The sequence below is a fragment of the Anser anser genome, assembly GCF_964211835.1.
Source record: "Anser anser genome assembly, chromosome: 2".
Lineage (NCBI taxonomy): Eukaryota > Metazoa > Chordata > Aves > Anseriformes > Anatidae > Anser > Anser anser.
The window spans coordinates 32,194,908-32,214,426 of record NC_139721.1 but is presented as its reverse complement, the minus strand read 5'-3'; the positions used below and the strand labels follow the sequence as shown (position 1 = coordinate 32,214,426).

Here is a 19,519-nt window from a genome sequence, read left to right as displayed (position 1 = left end):
AAGAATTTTTATAGGCATAGTGAAAATATACATATATTCATGAGTCAGTGGAATGAGTCACAAAAGCTGTGTTTCCACTTGACAGGAAGCAACTTTAACCCATATTACTTAGTCTTAGAAAGGTCAGTATTTTTATTATTATTATTATTATTGTAAATAGTTTTATAACACCCTTTTCCTACTTCTGTATTGCCTACCCTGTGAATCATGATCATGGCATTCTCAGAGTTCCTTTTGATCTGAAAAACTCATATCTAAGACAGCAAAGTGCTTCAGCTCAACGAAAAATAATTTCCTTCAGGAAGAGAAATAAAACAGTGTAAAACAGACCTGTTAAAGAACAAGCATAACACTGAAAGGAATGTTTGTTACCTAGAAAATGATGTCTGGTGCTTGCCTTTTCTAACCGCTGCATAAGATATTCAGCCAAGTGATATTTTTCAAGGAAATAGAGAATGAAGTGACTATAAGTTTAATATGCTCTGAAAATGTACGACTAGTACTTTTTTTTTCCCTGAAAACTCTGGTGCACTACTTAGTTTGACCTTCTAGCAGGAAAAATTCTTACAGATCTGATTCCTGTCTTACCCTATATGTTCTCACTCATACCTTTTGCAGTGTGCTAGGCTGATAGATAAAGAATTTGATCCAGAAACATGGATCCAGAAACATAATCAGTATTTATAGGTATCACAAAAGCAGAAAGAAGTTTTGTGTACATTAGTAAATTAGTATCCTGCATAAAATAAACAAATAAATAAATAAAAAGGAAATTCATTTACAATTGTATGAAATTCATCACACTTGCTAGTCTTCTTGGGTTGACTTCCCTCACTGTTTTGCATGTACACCCAAAGTGTGCACAATAATCCTTGGTGGATTTTGCTTAGCATAGATTTGGTGAAAACCAACAACAGGAATTTTATGACTTTGGTGTATAAGCAATTGTTGCAGTGAAAAGTCCTGATTTTTCAGAAATAAATGGTGCATAAAAGCACATAAAATCTCATTTAATAAGTCTGAACCTGTTCAAGGTTCAGCTCAACCAATGGAACTAGTTTTTTATTCAGCAGAGACCTCTTAAATTCATTGCCTCATTGCACAGTAAATCTATTCTTTTAGCAGGTTTTTCTTTTAGCAGGTAGTCATTAAGGGGGGACAGGTGTCTTCATGATATATACCTTTGCAGTGAAATGTATGTTTCTACAAAATTTCAGTTATCTTAAAAATTCATCATATATTATTTTAAAAAGTTATATGTTAACAAGGCTTATGCTTTCCTTGGATAACATGATTATGTATTTTAACTCTATAGATGGTGAGAGGAGCATACCCATATTAGCAAGGGTATTACTAAGTGTCTTTCTTTTCACATCTTCTCCTGCTTGTAATTCTCACCTTTTACTCCTACATTAACAGGTATAAGCATTTCAACTTTGTGTAGATAAATGAGAACACCGTGAAGTTATAATTCAGAAATTTAGGATAACCAGCAAATAGAACACTTAAAATGTACAATCATTACACTGTTGGTCTTCAAGTTTAGAGGGATTTCATAGACTAAATGTGCAAAGGGACATAAGAGCATTTGGGGTGACAGAATACAAACAGACGCAATGTTTACTAGATTAATTTTTAACTTTTGAGCCTTACAGTGATGACATTCATTGCTGCAAAGAAATAGAAATCAAGACAGCTGATTCTTTCATCAATATATGCCATAGAAGCCTAGTTTTTAATTAAATTCCCTACAGCTTAGTTCTCATAGAAACAAAATAATTGAAATTTTAGATGATTCTGAAATGTAAACCTTATTTCTGATCTGGACATTAAAATGCTGTTATAAATAACCATTCTATTCTTAAATGAATTTTCAAAAATCTCCATTATTTAAAAAGTAATAAATGTACTAATGGAGTTTGATAAAATTACTGTAACTGAACACTGCTATAAGCTCCAAATCCTAGGAACGCTGCATAAATTACTGATGAATTAGCTGTTCTTAAATTAAGGGATATTACAGTCAGTAATGGTATGACATTCTTTTTTTTATGACCATAGCTTAGGTTATAATGTGACAGAAAAAAAATGCAATGTTTCCAAAATGACAGTTTTTAGATTTGTGTTGCCTGAGGTAGTCCAGCTGAACAATAAACTATAATTTGATTGATGGAAAATTGAAGTGGTTCATCTAACTTACCAGGCTGTCTTACCCAAGACTTTGGTTTTGCATGTATGATGATGTATCACAGTTTTAGATATAATGTTGTTTGTATTATACATGATATTTTTTTACACATAAAAATGAAGACTTCATTACCCAGTAAAGACCAAAATATGCTATGGATTAGCAAGGAGTCAGATTTGTTTGAGGATGGATTTGTACATCAAAATGTGTTCTCTTTGTGAAGCCAAATGATAAATAACATATAGGACCAGAGCATCCTTATTTTTATGAGCAAATCAGCCATATCATCAGTTATGAAATTATTAACTTAAAGGAAGGATGACATCTGCACCCAAGAGGAACAATCAGAGAGTGGTAGCTTTTCCTTTATCCAGAATTAATCCTTTGAAATAACAGGCTGGTCAGCAGAAATATTTTAGAAAGAGCAATAACACTTTTATTATATTAATTATATTTAATTTTATTATATTAATTATTTATAAATTATATATAAAATATATATAATATATAAATTATTTATAAATATTTAATTATATTTAATTATATTAATTATATTTATTATATTAATTATTTATTATATTTATTGTATTAATATATACTTAAAGAGAAAAAAGATGTGTGGAAAAATAATAAAGATGCAATTAAATACATAGTAGTAACATTTATATAGGGTTTGGTGGTGTTTTTTGTTTTGTTTTGTTTTGTTTAATTACTTATTCAGTGCCTGTGCAGCAACAGCTTTATATATATGTATATATATCATCCGTATGGACAATTTTGAATTTCTCAAGCCATTCAGTCAACATCCATTTTTTCCCTTAAATATTTTGTATCAAGCAGGATTTTGGTCCTCTGCTCTTCTGTCAACAAACTACTAACAGCATCCATCTCTAGACAGATAAAAATAAGGCATGGCACCTAGTTTCAGCTACTAGAGGAAAAAAGATTTGAGGAAAGGATTATATAGCCTGGAGTATGATTATAATGTCTTGGTTTGATTCCTTTTTTTCCCTTCATTTTCATTGAAAAGGAAAGGCCAGCTGTTGAGCCATTTTGAACAAGCATCTTTCTCTGTCTTTCCCTTTCTCCATAAGTACACGAAATAGCTAATATTGGCTTTCCAAGTGAAACTGTAACACTTGAATTTCAAGAAACAGGAATATTATGTTCTGCTTTTTATTACCCTGCCAAACACTAAACAAGGCTATGATCAAACAAAACTGGGGTAATCCAGTCTTATGGGAGATTTAATTGGCATACTACACTCTTTTTGTTTTCTACAAAATATCCTGAATTACAGGCATTCAAGAGTTGGGGCTTAATCAGCAGATAGAGCTTCTTATTATTACAGAGAAATGAAGGAGAATTGTATTTGAGACTATCCTTGAAGTAACAGAAGATCCGTCTGTAATGAGATTTCCAAAATTACTGTTGGGAATTCTCTGCAGTGGAAGTGCTTTCTTCTTGGGTCATTACATTGCCATAAGTCTTAATTTTCCAGGCATTTTACTCCTTCTCCCTCTGTGTCATGCTTTTTATCAGGGTTCAAACTTGAAAATACTGCTGTCTCCTCAAAACTTCATGTTAAAACTGAAGGATGTTTTCAAGGAGATGAATAGAAAAATTGCATCTACAGAACAATTGGTATTTCTCTCTTAGGAAAACAAAACAAAACAAAGCGAACAAATAAATAAACAAAACATGAGAAAGATATAAAGACTTTTTTTTTTTTTTTTTTTTTTTTTTTAGAATAAACCAAAGACTAAAGGGGATGCAAGGAGCTGCAAGATGAAAACTGCCTTTATTTAAGATATAAGGAAAGAAATCTAATTATGGCAAGAAAGTAGCTAGGATCAGATCAGACAAGAAACACAGGTCAGGAGAAGATATTCTGTCTTCTATTCAAGGTCAGAGACAGCATATAACCCCTCTTATAGAGCTATTGACCTCTATTTGGTAACTTTAAGGCAATTTTTTGTGCTAGTCTGCTTAGGAAGCCATTGGGATCTTCCTGCTTGGTAGAACAGTAAGTTAGTGATGTCCTTCCAGTTTCCTGATAAAAATAGTAACTGAAAACTTCTTTCCAGGTCCTTAACTGGGAATAATCAATATAATGTTTCATCTGAAATACCTCTTCTCTCATCTTGGTATTACTAATGGTTTATTGATATACATATCTATTCTGGGAAATCATCTGAGGAAAACAACTGAAGAAGAATTGTTGGGGGGAGTATTAGTTGATTCCAATGGGATCACTGCTGTGATGAAAAGGCAAATTTACAGAGTAAGGGGTCAGGCCCACCAAGAGAGAGCTATTCATAACAGCACAGGTGGTAATGGCTACAGTTCCTGCTACCTTCATTCAAGGACTTTAAAAAATATACTAGAGAAAACAAAAGCAGAGGAAAAAAAAAAAAAGAAAAAAAAAGAGAGAGAGAGAGAGAGAGAGAATGATCTGCTTTTCCTGAGAACATCAGAAAGGGGTAAGAGAGAGTTAAACTAAAAGACAATATTGGCTCAAAAAACAATAGTGTGAAATTGTTTCTGTGTATCTGTAAGTTGGGAAAAAAGAAGAAAAAAAAGAAAAGGAAAAAAAAAAAGAGAGAGAGATTCTGAAGTGGTTGGCCATAGAGAAAGTTGGAAGCTTCTAGTTGGAACAATGGGGTATAAAACAGACTGCTGAGTTAAGACTGAGTTCAAGCATGTTATATCTTCTGGCAAACTTAATCCTGAACTGACTTTAAAACATTATTTTATTTGCAATCATATTTTTTCCCCATTACTAATATGCCCTTTGATTTTTGTTTATTTATTTATTTATTTTTTCTGGTGGTGGTTATGTATGCAGTAACCCTCTTTTTGCAAGGCCTCTTCTCTTTATCTGTGACACAGATTACTGTTAGGTTTAACACTTTTGACTTGAAAAGGCTTCAAGCCTCAAATTCCTGAGCTTATGTTAACTATATCCAAGCTTTTAGAATCACAGAATCAGAATATCCCGAGTTGGAAGGGACCCATAAGGATCATTGAGTCCAACTCCTGGCTCCACACAGGTCTACCCAAAAATCAGAATTCAGACGATATGACTGAGAACATAGTCCAAACACTTAAATTCTGATACGCTTGGTGCCGTGACTATGTACCTGGAGAGCCTGTTCCAGTGCATGACCACCCTCTCAGTGATGAACCTTTTCCTGATATCCAACCTGAACCTCCCCTGTAGCAGCTTGACACCATTACCTCGGATCCTATCTCTGGTCACCAGAGAGAAAAGATCAGGGCCTGCCCCTCCGCTCCCCCTCATGAGGAAGCTGTAGACCACGATGAGGTCTCCCCTCAGCCTCCTCTTTTCCAGGTTGAACAAACCAGGTGACCTCAGCCACTCCTCATACATCTTCCCCTCTAGGCCCTTCATCATCTTTGTAGCACTTCTCTGGACATTCTCCAATAGTTTCACATCCTCTTTTTACTGTGGTGCCCAAAACTGCGCATAGGCCGCGCCAGCGCGGAGTAGAGCAGGACAATCACTTCCATCGACAAGCTAGCAATGTCGTGCTTGATACACCCCAGGACATGGTTGATCCTTCTGGCTGCCAGGGCACACTGCTGGCTCATAATCAGCTTGCTGTCAACCAAAACCTCCAGATCCCTCTCTGTGGGGCTGATCTCCAACGTCTCATCCCCCTGTCTCTATGAAGGCCAGGGTTGCCTCTTCCCAGGTGCAGGACCTGGAACTTGCTCATGTTAAATTTCATGTGGTTGGTGGTTTTCCAGCTCTCCAATCTGTTACGATATCTCTGCAAGGCCTTTCCACCCTCGACAGAGTCAACAGCTCAGTAGTGTAGTAGTCAACAGAGTCCCAGCTTAGTAGTGTCAGCAAACTTACTCAAAACACCTTCTAGTCCTACATACAAATTATTTAGAATTATAGAATCACAGAATCATTAAGGTTAGAAAAGACCTTCAAGATCATCTGGTCTAACCATCACCCTACTACCAATGTCACCCACTAAACCATGTCCCTAAGCACCACGTCTAACCTTTCCTTGAACACCCCCAGGGACAGTAACGCCGCCACTTCCCTGGGCAACCCGTTCCAATGCATGACTACTTTGTCTGAGAAGAAATATCTCCGAATTTCTAACCTAAACCTCCCCTGGCACAACTTGAGGCCATTCCCTCTAGTCCTATCACTAGTTACCTCTGAGAAGAGGCTGACCCCCAGCTACCCACAACCTCCTTTCAGGTAGCTGTAAAGAACAATGAGGTCTCCCCTGAGCTTCCTCTTCTCCAGACTAAACAACCCCAGTTTCCTCAGCTTCTCCTCATAAAACTTGTGTTCCAGACCCTTCACCAGCTTTGTAGCCCTTCTCACCAGAGCTGAGTAGAAGGGGACGATTAACTCCCTGGTCCTGCTTGCTGCACTGTTCCTGATACAAGCCAGGATGCCGTTGGCCTTCTTGGCCACCTGGGCACATTGCCAGCTCAGATTCAGGGGAGCATTAATCAGCACCCCTGAATCCTTTTCCTCTGCACAGCTTTCGAACCACTCTGCCCCAAGCTTGTGGTGCTGTGTGGGGTTGTTGTGGCCGAAGTGCAAGACCCGGCACTTAGCCATGTTGAACCTCATCCCATTGGCCCCTGCCCACCAAGCCATCCTGTCCAGGTCCCTCTGCAGGACCTTCCTACACTCAAGCAGATCAACACTTCCCCCCACCTTGGTATCATCTGCAAACTTACTGAGGATGCAAACATTGAAAGGAACTGACCTTAAAATGTAGCCTGAGGGACCCCGCTGGTGAGTGGTCTCCAGCCTAATGTAACCCCATTTACCATAACCCTTTGAGATCTACCCATCAACCAATTGTTCACCCATAGTATTATGTTTTTATCTTGCTGTATGCTGGACATTTTATCCAGTAGGATCCTATGAGAAAACATATTGAGAGCTTTACTGAAATCTGAAAAGGTTGCATCAGCTGGCTTCCCTTGATCAACTAGATCGGTGATCTTATTATAAAAGGAAATTAAATTTGTTAAGCAGGATAGTTTTCAACCCAGTTGATTTTTACCACTCAATTCTCAAATCAAAATAGATCATTCTGAAATTCCAAGCATTACCTACTGTCCCATTTTTGTATATTTTTCCCTTTATTTTAAGTTGAATCAACTTTTTAATTAACTCAAAGTTATTTTCTCAAAAAGCACTCCTGGGGGGTCCTTGATTAAGAAACACATCATCTAAATGTCTAATAACATCACCTAATAACACATACAGGAATACAGAGTTTGTTTGGCTACTAGTTGCAGTTGTTCTCAGATGTATACCTTGAAAATTAAAATTTCTCAGTTATAGTTGTTGAGAATATTTTTTCTCTGTCACTAACTACCTCAATAGAATTTCACCAGCCTTCTACAAAGTGACTTTGGCCCTGGAAAGAACTCTTTTAATACATGTCTATTCCTTTATTTTTTTCTTTGTATTCTGTCATGTGTAGCTTTTTTCCTGCAAGTGGGGGAAGGGGGGTTGGGGTGTTGTTGTCATTTGTGGATAAACCCAGACTTGTATTTTGTACCTGATTTTTCCTCCAGGGAACTAAGCAGTCTAGTTCATTTGTCCCCAGATGTTTGATTTCCTGTTTTCTGTCACCAGTTCAGGATTCTCTATTTTTCTGTCAAGGTTGCTAAAATTTGAGACCAATAAATAAATAAATAAATAAATAAATAAATATTCCATAAAATGAGCTTAAAATTGTTAAATGGGACTATTGTAGTAATCCAAACACCATGATACCTCATTGTCTCGTTAACATGCAAAAAAATTGAGATATGAAGTTAGTAGTATACATAATTTTCAGATGGGGAAAAACAAGGGACATTGATTAAATGCTTATCCATGGTCATATTGAAAATTCATGTAAAATTACAAAATATTTAACCCATGTTTCTTGTTTTTCCAGTCCCATACCTGAATCATAATCAGAACCCGACCTCTATCTGCCTGCAACATAGAGTACTATGGGACTGTTCATATGGCAATGGGAAAAGAAGATCCTCAATATGCAATGGCCTGTCAAACTTTGTGACAGCTCACCCTTCACTTTTTCCTGGTAGTTATTGTCACATCCATCTGTATGCTGATTTGTTTAAAACATAGTTTGCAGAATATGCAACCAAGCATCTGATCCTTAATGTATACATCTAAATTCTTTGAGCCCTTTGAACATTAGAGAAAAGCAACCATTTGTGACTTTTTAATTGGTGTCAGTTGCCTGTATCATTGTTATTACATGACATATGTTACAAGGACTGTTCATGCTGAAGGTAGGTATATAGAATGTCACTTTACATTTTTTGCAAGTAGCCAGTATCTCATCAGTTTTGCATAGCACATCATTAGCAACATCACACAGTGTGACAGTATATTGTGCTTAAATATGAAATGCTGATTCCTAGCTGAAAATAAATTATTTTTAGGTCAGAAAAGAGTTTCTGTATCATAATGTGCCTTCCTCAACCAATATGATTCTGTGATCTGTCACAAAATTGCAAGCTGACAGATTCTACAGAGGAGTCCTTTACATTTATTCACATTACAAACACATTGAAAAGGTTCTCTCTCATTTGCTTTGTCCCAAAGTCCTCTTAATCCTGTATGAGTGCTAGCAACCTATTTCCAATAAGAGAACGTATTAACGGTTTTTAATGTTTTAAAGATTTTTTTTTTCAGGTACCAAAGTTCCATGCCTTCTTTCTAGTTCATTGAAGAACGTGAAAATTTATGTTAGTTCCTATTTGTATTTCAGATTTTTATAAATTTTTAAAAAGAGTACAGATATAATTCACACTGTTTCTACTATTCTCTGCCTGCAGACAGTGAGAATATGTGCTCTCCCATTCGTATTAATTTGCAGAATAAGAATAGATTTTTTGATTTTAAAACCATGTGAGTCTGTTTATCCTCAGGGAAGAATAAGACATGATGTGAAATCCTGGATTCACTAAAATCACTTCTAGTAACTTCTGCAGAGCTGGGATCTCCCCTGTTGTTCTGTATGTAGAATTCTGTCTTAAATACACAGGAAAATCCTGAACACAACCAGCTTTTTCTGTATCATGACCTCCTTTCTGGTACTGGATGATTTTGAACCAAGACACATGCTTGCAACCATTAGCAAAGTCTTTGTGAAATATAGTCAATGTTCAGATTGAAAATTGCACTAACTCAACAGAAAAGAAATGAAATGAATGAAAGTCTTGTTATAAATAAAATGATAACAATTATCATGTATATATAACATAAGAGGTCATACAGGCATATAGATGTACAATTCCCAGCCCCAAGGAACTTATAAACCAAAATCAATTTACATAAAACTTAACTATAAACATATATCTAAGAGTTTGCAGGATTCTGATTAGATATTCCATATTTAAAAGAAAACAGCATTAAGGCAGCATACCTCTTTCTCCACATTTAAAAACACAGCTGAGAACAATATTAAAATTTAGGAATAGGAAAATACTAAGGAATATATGCTGGTGTTACCCAGATAGGATTTGCAAAAGTAGGATAGATCCTTATGACATGTCACAGCTGTAACTAAGACTTTTTAAGGTGGTTTTCACTGTATATAAATGATGAAAATGATCTTATGTTAATCAGATTATAAAAGATTTGACAATCTTTCTGAATGATCTGTTAGTTAAACCAAATTGTATTCAAACAAACTCAGAGAAGGAATGTGATGATTTGTAACTAAGATCCAATTTTCTGTTCTGAGAGATCGAAAGTACTAAGGGCCTTTCTAAAGAGAAGCATCCTTCATTGCTTTTGAGTGTAAAAAACTTAGTGTGAAATGTAAACAATGATCTCTAACCAGGACAAAACATAAGTGTCCTGGTTTCAGGTAGGATAGAGTTAATTTTCCTCCTCGTACCTGGTAGGGTGCTATGTTTTGGATTAGGATGAGAAGAATGTTGATAACATGCTGATGTTTTAATTGTTGCAGAGCAGTGCTTACACTAAGCCAAGGACTTTTCAGCTTCTCGCTCTGTCCTGCCAGTGGGCAGGCTAGGGGTGTAGCAGGAGCTTGGAGGGGACAAACCCAGGACAGCTGACCCAAACTGGCCAAAGGGGTATTCCATACCATCTGACCTAATGCTAAACAATGTATAGGGGTGGCTAGCCGGGATGGGGGGGTCGTCTGCTCGGGGATAGGCTGGGCATCGGTCAGTGGGTGGTGAGCAATTGCATTGTGCATCACTTGTTTTGTGCACATTATTATTAGTAGTACTACTATCATCATTATTATTATTATTATTTTCCTGTCTTAATAAACTGTCTTTATCTCAACCCACAGGCTTCATTTTCCCGTTTCTCTCCCCCATCCCAGAGAGGGAGGGGGGAGGGTGAGTGAACGGCTGTGTGCTGCTCAGCTGCTGGCCGGGTTGAACCACAACAGTCCTTTTTGGTGCCCACCGTGGCTGAAACCAGGACAATAAGTTTGAAAACCAAACAATATTACAGGGCTCTCTACCCCGCTGGAAAATTTTGAAAATCAAGTGACAGTACTTATATGAAACCCTTTCCTTTTCCTAAGGCCAAAACACATTTTGAGAAAAAACATGGAGAAGCCTGAGCTGCAAAGTACCAGCCGCCCTTCATTTGTTAGAACCACTTGGAATGTATTCAGATCAAATGCATCCACAGCAGATTACACAGAAAAAAAAATTATATGTCTGGTACTTAAAGGTAGTTGTGGAAAAGGATGTAGAGAGGGCATCCAGCTAATAAATGGCAGGAAAAGGGAAGAAAAAAAAATCTGGAATTTTGGAGTTCCCTAAAACTTAAAAACATTTGCTATCTTAGTGAGCTTCCTCACTCTTACTTTAGCTTTTGAGATTCCTTTCTCCCTAATCTGCTACTGCTGAGGCAGTTATCCCAGGACAGTCCCCCCTGCAGATGTTGCAATGGCTGCCTTTGAGCCACCAGTGTATTTTCAGCTGCCTAGCTAGTTTCCCATGTTTGGGAGAGTAGAAAGCCTGCCAAGTTACCTGGAGGCCTAGAGGGGTTTGAGGTCTTACCTTCCTGGATGGAACACGTAGATGACTACAATGAAAAAATTCTGTCTGCCACACACCCTGAAACACCCTCTGCAAGTGGAATTCATGGTCATACTCTTCAAAAAAAGGATATAATATCTCTCAGGCTAATAGCTTGGCTTCTTTGCAATATCCCAGTGGGACCATTCTCCCTTTTCTCGCATCATTATCAACAGCCCTTAATGCTGTTCCCACTTGTTCTAGCTCCAGGTGAGCTCTTCCTTAGGCTGGCAGAAATCATTGTAAAGCCAAACCACAAAGGAAGATAGAGAACAGTCTATACCACTTTGGGTCATTGGTTTGTGCAGCACCTGTGAAGAATGTTTAGGATTAAATCAGCAGTCCTAGTGTATGGGAACTGACAGAATGGAAAATCAAAAATGAGTCACTGAGCAGATATGTTTTGTCTATGTGACCAGAATCCCTTGCATAGGTTGCAAGTATGGTAGTGAAAGTCCGAATATACATCACTGTGAGGAACTAGAATGCCAATGCAAGAATGTGAATAACTTGGAGTTGTTTCCTGCCTTTGCTTTTAACTTTACTTCCATCATTAGCATCTCAGTGCCATTCTCCTTACTCCTCTTATCCTTTGCCATACTAACACCTGCAAACAGACTCTCCAAAATTCTGCCATTGCATGTGACTGTATGTCCAAAGAGACTCAGCTTAGTTTTTGGAGCAGGTCCCAAGGAAGGTCATGCTCTTCTCCATATTAGCTCAGGCAACAGGCATACACAGGCAAGTTACAGAACTGGCTTACAGTCAACTGCCAGTAGCTTATTGCCAAACAATGATAGTTGACTATCATTTTAGAGGTAGTCTGCAGCTGGAGGATTAGTGGTATATTGACCTGATTTGTGGTTGTCTCGGCTGGACTTTGGTTCATCAGTGGAGAAAAAACAGCTCATAGCTGTGTCCTGTCTTCTCTGGACATCTTCTTGGGCCATGTTATATCCCTTCTACACATCTTTAGCTTAATCTGGCACTGATCACTGACTCTCTATAATTGTGATGCATCAAAAATACAACATTTTAAGGATTCAGTTGTAGGAAGAGACAAACGGTGTCATCAAAGCCATAGTTGTTACTATAATGATTGGTTGGACTGTTCAGTGGCAGAATCAGAAAGACCTTTCCAAATATTCAACTGTCTTCACAGATGAAGATGTTCTTTACAGTCAAAATAAACAAACAAACAAAAATGTTTCCACCAGGTTAAAGTAATTTTTGAATCTGCTGAATACTTCCCAGCATTACTGGCAGTTAGGAAAGAAAGGACTAAAACTACTACATAAATGAAGATTTAATTAATTTATTCATGACAGTAGAATGACAGCGGTCATCATCTCATGAAAGAACATTTGCTATAGATTCCTTATAGAATTAAATGGATAAAAACTGTCCTCATATATTCATCTATTGTGAAGAGATTTAAACTGAGATTTGAATGCATGTTTAATAAAAGCATTGCATTATGCCTTTTGTAACATTGTGTTTGAAGGAAGGAGATGTAAGAGGCCTTCTACATTGGTTTAAATCAGTCTTATGCAAGAAGCTATGGATTATGCAAGTAAAATTCTAGGAAAGAACAAAAGGTCTTTATACTCCCAGTAAACTCTTTGGAATGTGTTGTGGGACAAAGGCTGTAACTTTGTCCTCATGCAACACTCTCATTCAAAAGCAAGCAAACAAACAAACAACAACAAAAGCATAGAAATACGTGTGTAGTTAAAAAAGCATAGTATTTTACAAGGAAATATTCATTATTTTCAGTCTAATTACAGTCTGTTTCAGACATGGACCATACATTGAGCTGCCTACATGCCCAGATTATGAGATGAATTAGATACAGATGTCCCAACTTCTGCATGTCTAGCGAAAGGTCAGGTGTCAGAAAAGGTGTGTGTCTCTTTTCCTGTGCCTTTGAAGATAATACTATGAAACAGCTCATGAGGTATCATTTTTCAATTCCAAAACCTAAATAAGTACTTTTGTTGGTGTTTTTGTTTGTTTGTTTGTTTTGTGTGTGTGTGTGTGTTTTTTTAACAATTATTTCTTACTTCATTATCCATTAATGATGTTAAACTCTAATTCTTAGCATAGTGCTTATGGGAAAAAAAAAAAAGAAAAAAAAAAAGATGAAAAAGCTAAAATTCAGAAAAGGAATGTAGAGCCTCTTCCTGAGTCCAAATACACCTGGCATCCAAACTCATCAAGAATATTATATTTGTGCTTGAGTGTGGTCTTTAGCAAACCTGAGAGACACCTTTGTCCTGCAGTGTAACCTTGGTGCTTGACTGAGGACTCTTTATATAAATATTTTCATCTTTGATGAGTTATTTTCACTTTTTCTGACATTATATAAGAAGTATAATTTAGTATCCTGTATTGCTATTCCAAATAACCTTAATACAGCAGAGCAAATATTTGTAGATACTGTTGCAAAATACCTGTGAGAAGTCAGAAATAGTCACAGCTTTAGATCCAAGCCGTAATGTGTAGCTTCCCTTTCATATGACTGTTGCATCTTTATAATTGTACCACTGAAGAGTTAAGCTTCACCCAAGGCTTTACAGGCTTTACTGCTAAGTTCTGCTCAAGCTTGTCTGGAGCACATTGGTGACAGAACTTGGCACCATTTTCCTCTGAACTCCCTACATAGATAAAACCTGGAATAGGAAAAATATTCTCTATATTGTGGCTTTTTTTGTTGTTTTGTTTTCCCTATTAAGTCCATGATTTTTACCCCCATTTTACACTATGCCCGCACAGAGTGAAGAAAATTTCTGCCCTTGCTAGAGCTTACTAGTCTTAAAACTAGAGTCTGTGCTTTTGCTATCTCTCTGGAAGCTGTATGATGTAGATAATATTGTTGACCTGTCTAATGCTGTTAAACGGTCCCTCCTAGTCTGTTTACAGTTTTCCTGCCAAGCTGGGATCAGAACTATGACCTTTTGCTCCACCTTATATGTCTAAGCCTTAACTTGTCAATCATACCAGATTTTCTGCTTTTGCTGTGTTTCAGCAAGGTTATTATGGTGGACTAAGGCCATAAACCCACTTACTCTCTTGTGGAAGTCCTACACATACGGTACTGCTGACTCCTTCGATGGTTCCAGCATGATTTTCTGCTTGTTCCTCACAAGTTCAAGGAGTTCTCTCACCCTCCTGCAAACAGAAGCATGTAAGGCATAAGCCCCATTGTCTCTTATGAGACCCCTTGACATGCAAGCAAAGATTGCTATAGTTATTTGTCTTATTATCCCTACATTTGGCTTTGTAGGTCTTAACATGTCTTTGGCTGCCCAGGAAGACCCTTGCAAACCTGTTCCCATACTCTTATTCTCACATTACTGATAACAATATAGGAAGATCTAGAAACATCAAGTCCCAAAGTTACTTCCAGAGTACTTTGAGGGTGCACTTTTATGTTTTGATTGCACTTATTCATGATGAATTTTCTTCTTAATCCACCTCAAAGGACCTTCCCATCAGATGACTTTATAATTCAGAATGCACCTAAGATACAAAATAGTTTGTTTTGAGATACAGTAGAAATGATTCAACAAAATGACACCTAATATTATCCACAGTCAAAAAATAGATGAAATAGGAAGCAGAAGAGTACATTAACTGGTAAACAGGTCAAACAAAAGTGCAGCCAGTACTTTGTTTTTAATAGTGGACAGTACCATATGAAGCAGAGGTTATTTTAAGGCGCTTTGATGTATAATTAAACTTTGCTTACCTAAAGTTCCTTTATCATCCCTATTATAATATTCCTTGAAACAGAAATCTCTCCTTTTTTAAGCTTTAACTTTTTTTTTCCTTTTTATTGCTATTAATACATTTTCCTTCAATTGATTGAAGAACCAGCTTTACTTGCAGTCTTGAAAAACTTCTTTAGGTGGAAAGTTCATTGAAATTTAGTAACGTCATAAAGAAATGTAAGGAAGAGAAACTCTTTCATAAATGCCACATATCTTTCTTTGAAATTATATTCTACACATTGTATTAATATCTTGGAGAAAAGAACTAATGGAAAAATCCCACAAAATACTAACATTTCTAGCATGTTTTGTGAATTTTTTAAACTTCTGAACAAAAATATTATTTTACTCATTATATTTACACAATATAATATTATTTTACAAACTTGTGAGGGACCTAATTCTAAATACGTCTTATATTTAACTTTCTTTCTGTGTTTTTCCATATATGTATATAATGCACTGTATTTCTCTTAAGATTGTTTTAAGGCATTATTCTGTACAGGTGCTTAGGAAGAACCACATCAGTACATTTAATCTCCTAATTATGTAGCTTAATTTCACATCTGGAAGTTTTACTATGCAATAATTGAAAGACATTTTTAATCTGAAGAGAAAAGGGATATCTTATTCAGCAAGAAGTCAGACTGACAAGCTAACATTTGGATTAATGATTTTTTTGTTAATTTTAAAAGATTTACCTTCCGAAGTAATTTAAGTTTCCTGTGTTTGTTGATACTGCTTTTTAATATGACAGCTATGACATGCATTTCCACAACAAATGGATTAATACTTTTTTAAAAAAAATTACTTCACCTAGACAGGTGTTTCCTGTATATGTTTGACATGAAATTAAACATTGGTCCAGATGTGCTGTTTGTAGCAAAGCCAGTTAATTTTATTAGAACATTTAATCACAGATCAACAGCATAATAGAAACACAGATCAACAGCATAATAGAAATGTAGTCTATGTGCAGCAGATATTTAACAGAACATTCCTAATGTATATGTGGAAGAGTCTATATATGGAAGTGAGCTACGGATTTCTACATGAATACCACAAACATTGATACGGTATTATACATTTTCTGAGTTTAAACTTGAAGACGTTATTTGCTTACCTTACACAATTTCCACACAGGATAGTTATTTATCTTTCATTGGAAGATATTCACGATGTATACTCTTCCAGATATTTACCCACATGTCTATCATATCACTAATCTGAGGTAGAGCTTAAAAACAGTTTATTAGGAATTATAAGAGATTCCTTATCTTTGAGTGTGTGTAGTCCCACACAATTTTAATGCTGAGTGCCCTTCTGTTAAACTAGAGTTGCATACATTCACTAGTAATTGCCCTGCTGGTAATGCATGCACTAAGATCTTTTATCCCAAACTTAAATATCATTACATGTCTAGTTATTCTTCCATTAAAATTAGCTATAGATTTCCCATTAATTATTATATCAGATAAATTCATCTTTAATAAATTAAATCTCTGTTCTGTCACAGACCACTTGGGCGTCATAAAACAGGTGAAGAAAAAACTTGAATGCAAGCCTGGTAATTCCAGGGTAAAAGTAAAATTATTCATAATTTTTTATTTTGAAATATTAGTTTATCTATATGCACTAATAACAACTTAAATGCTGATGATTGATGTTTTTTGTTGGCCCGTCACCTCATTGTATATAAGTTTGTTTTAATGAGTTTCTCTAATGAATATTTTATATTGATACTTGGATGAATGGCATATGGTAAATGCAAGGTAAATTACAGCTCTTTAAATAAATATTTTTCATAAATTATTTATTTTGTGATGCCTGTATTGGTTAGATGTCATGTCAGATGAAGACTGGAAATTATTTACTCTAATACTTATCTGAGAGTTGAAAAAGTAAAAGACTTTTAATTATTAACAAGCTTCCAATATACCCATGTAATTTATGGGAAACTACCATAAATTGTGTAAGATTACAGTTTTGAGAAGACAGTTTTATTTGTATCATGCAAAATAGAAGAATCTGTTGTGTCTTTACAAGAATTGTTATTTATTCATACAAAAATATTGTGCTGTTACTGCTAAAACCAAAATAGGTGTTAGATGAATTTCTGAATTTCAGATGAATTTCTGGCTTCAGAGGATTATGAGTTCTTGTCAACTGTCATTATTTCCATCATAAGTTCCTGGTTATTTTTAATGGTGCAAAAAATAAAGTTAAAAATCAACAAGAAAGTGCGTACTGCACTGAATGCATTTTTTTTTTTCTTTTTGTCTAGGAGTAAATGACTCTCAGAAATGAATCTGCAGGACATTGCTATTTAAATACTTGGTAGTGACCTTGTTCTAGATCCCCATTGAATTATTCACACTGCTATTATTATCACCAAAACTAGAGAAAGTTGAGGGCAATTTAGTATCTTGCAGAATTTAATTATTTCTTTTTTCCTTCGGAAAATAAATAAGTAAATAAATGAACCACATGCATACAAGGCGGCCAGTGAAATGCAAGCACAAAACTGCAGCAATATCTAGATAGTGTAATTCCTAAATATGTCATGTTAGAGATGAATCAAATATGTTTGTGTTCACCTGAAGATAATATTTTCCAAAATCATGAGATTTAGTTTTAACATTAGATATTTTAGAATCATAGGATCACAGAGTATCCTGAGTCAGAAGGGATATTTGAGTCCAACAAGGATCATTGAGTCCAACTCCTGGCTCCACAAAGGACCAAAAAAAACAAACCATATGTCTGAGAGAATTGTCCAAACACTTCTTGAACTCTGACAGGCATATTCTCCTCTAGACCCTTCACCATATTTGTTGCCTTCTTTTGGGCACTTTAATAGTTTTATGTCCTTATACTGTGGTGCCCAAAACTGCACACAGTGCTCAAAGTGAGGCCACACCAGCACAGAGCACAGTGGGAGAATCCCTTACCTTGGCCAGCTTGCGATGCTGTGCTTGATGCACCCCAGGGTACAGCTGGCCTTCCTGGCTGCCAAGGCACACTGCTAACTCATGTTCATCTTCCTGTAAACCGCAATGCCCAGATCCCTTTCTGCAGTGCTGCTCCCCAGTCTGTACGTATGGCCACGGTTGCCCCACCCAAGGTGCAGAACCTGATACTTGCTCTTGTTAAATTTTGTATTGGTGGTGATTGCCCAGCCCTCTAAAATTTGTCAAGATCTCTCTGCAAGGCCTTTCTACCCTTAAGGAATTCAACAGCTCCTCCCAATTTATTGTCATCTGCAAACTTACTTCGTATACTTTTGAGTCTTACATCCAAGTTATTATGCGTACTCCCTGAATACCAGGAGCTAATTTCATGACTAATATATTCCATATGCTTTCTGGAATAACTAGAGAGGTGTCCTCACAAACTGTAGGTAAATCACATCAATTTTCAAGAAATTTTTTTATGTCTTTAAACTACATTTGTAACTCAGAGAATAATTCTGATGCAGAGCTTTTTCTCATAAACTGTGGTCTACTTTGCACACTATTCAGTACAGAATAGTAGCTAAATGCAAGGTTTAGACTTTAGTAAGTAAATAAAATATTTAAAAAGTATTAATACTGTGTTCATAGAAGGCTTTAAAAATAGTCTATTAAAATGGTACATAGGAGATATTGATTATAAAAACTAAGTGAAAGTGCTAAGGCAGTTCATGTCATGCGGTAGTGCTTTCATCAAGGTGAAAAGCATGTAACTTTTTTCAATAGGGTCAATTCTTAGTCTATCATCTGGTTTGAAGATGAAGAAACGCCGTCTTACGCCTTGCAATGTTTTTTCAAGGAAAGCTAGTGCTTATTTGTCAGGAACACTTCAGTTACTGCTGATATTTTGAGTTGACTCAAGTAAACTTGACAAAAACTATATTTAAGAGAGTGTGTGGGTTTCCCATTACAAATGGACTCCTCACATCAGGGCTTTACTGATCACAAGTTGTGAAGGAAAAATAATAAATAATATATATACATATAATAATTTAAGCACATTTCAAAATTATTTTTCTTTCTTAATTTTCTTCAAATGCTTCTGCTGTGGTCTTGTGTGATTTAACAGGACAGTTAGCTCACTGGACTAACACTTTTTGGTATGTCTACTTCAGAGCTTAGCTCTACTCTGTGAAGTAACAAGTATTCAGAATATTATCACCCAAATTCACAGTTAAGAAGAAACTAATGTGGAATTAAGTATATGCTATTCAATATTGTTTTATTTTATACATACACCAGCTCTGCTAAATAATGGTCGCACACAGTAAGCCATTCTTTCAGTCCAATACTAAAATATTTCTCCAAAACAGTAGTTTTCCTTTTTCAACACCAGAGACTAAGACAAAGAAAAAGCTCTTCTAATATTTTTGGAACTTCATTTAATTGTACCATTAAAAACCAAACCAATAATGCAATGCATATCCTCCCAAACTGAATAT

General features: G+C 36.0%; 1 protein-coding gene across 1 annotated transcript in view; it reads right to left on the bottom strand.

Moving 5' to 3' along the window:
• LOC310894120 (uncharacterized protein) overlaps positions 1-19,519 on the bottom strand; it is a 150,986-nt gene that overhangs the window by 18,690 nt on the left and 112,777 nt on the right. Inside the window, exon 2 of the transcript XR_014579572.1 lies at positions 14,362-14,464. The gene's annotated coding sequence lies outside the window, so the exon portion shown is untranslated. The remainder of the gene's footprint in view (positions 1-14,361; positions 14,465-19,519) is intronic.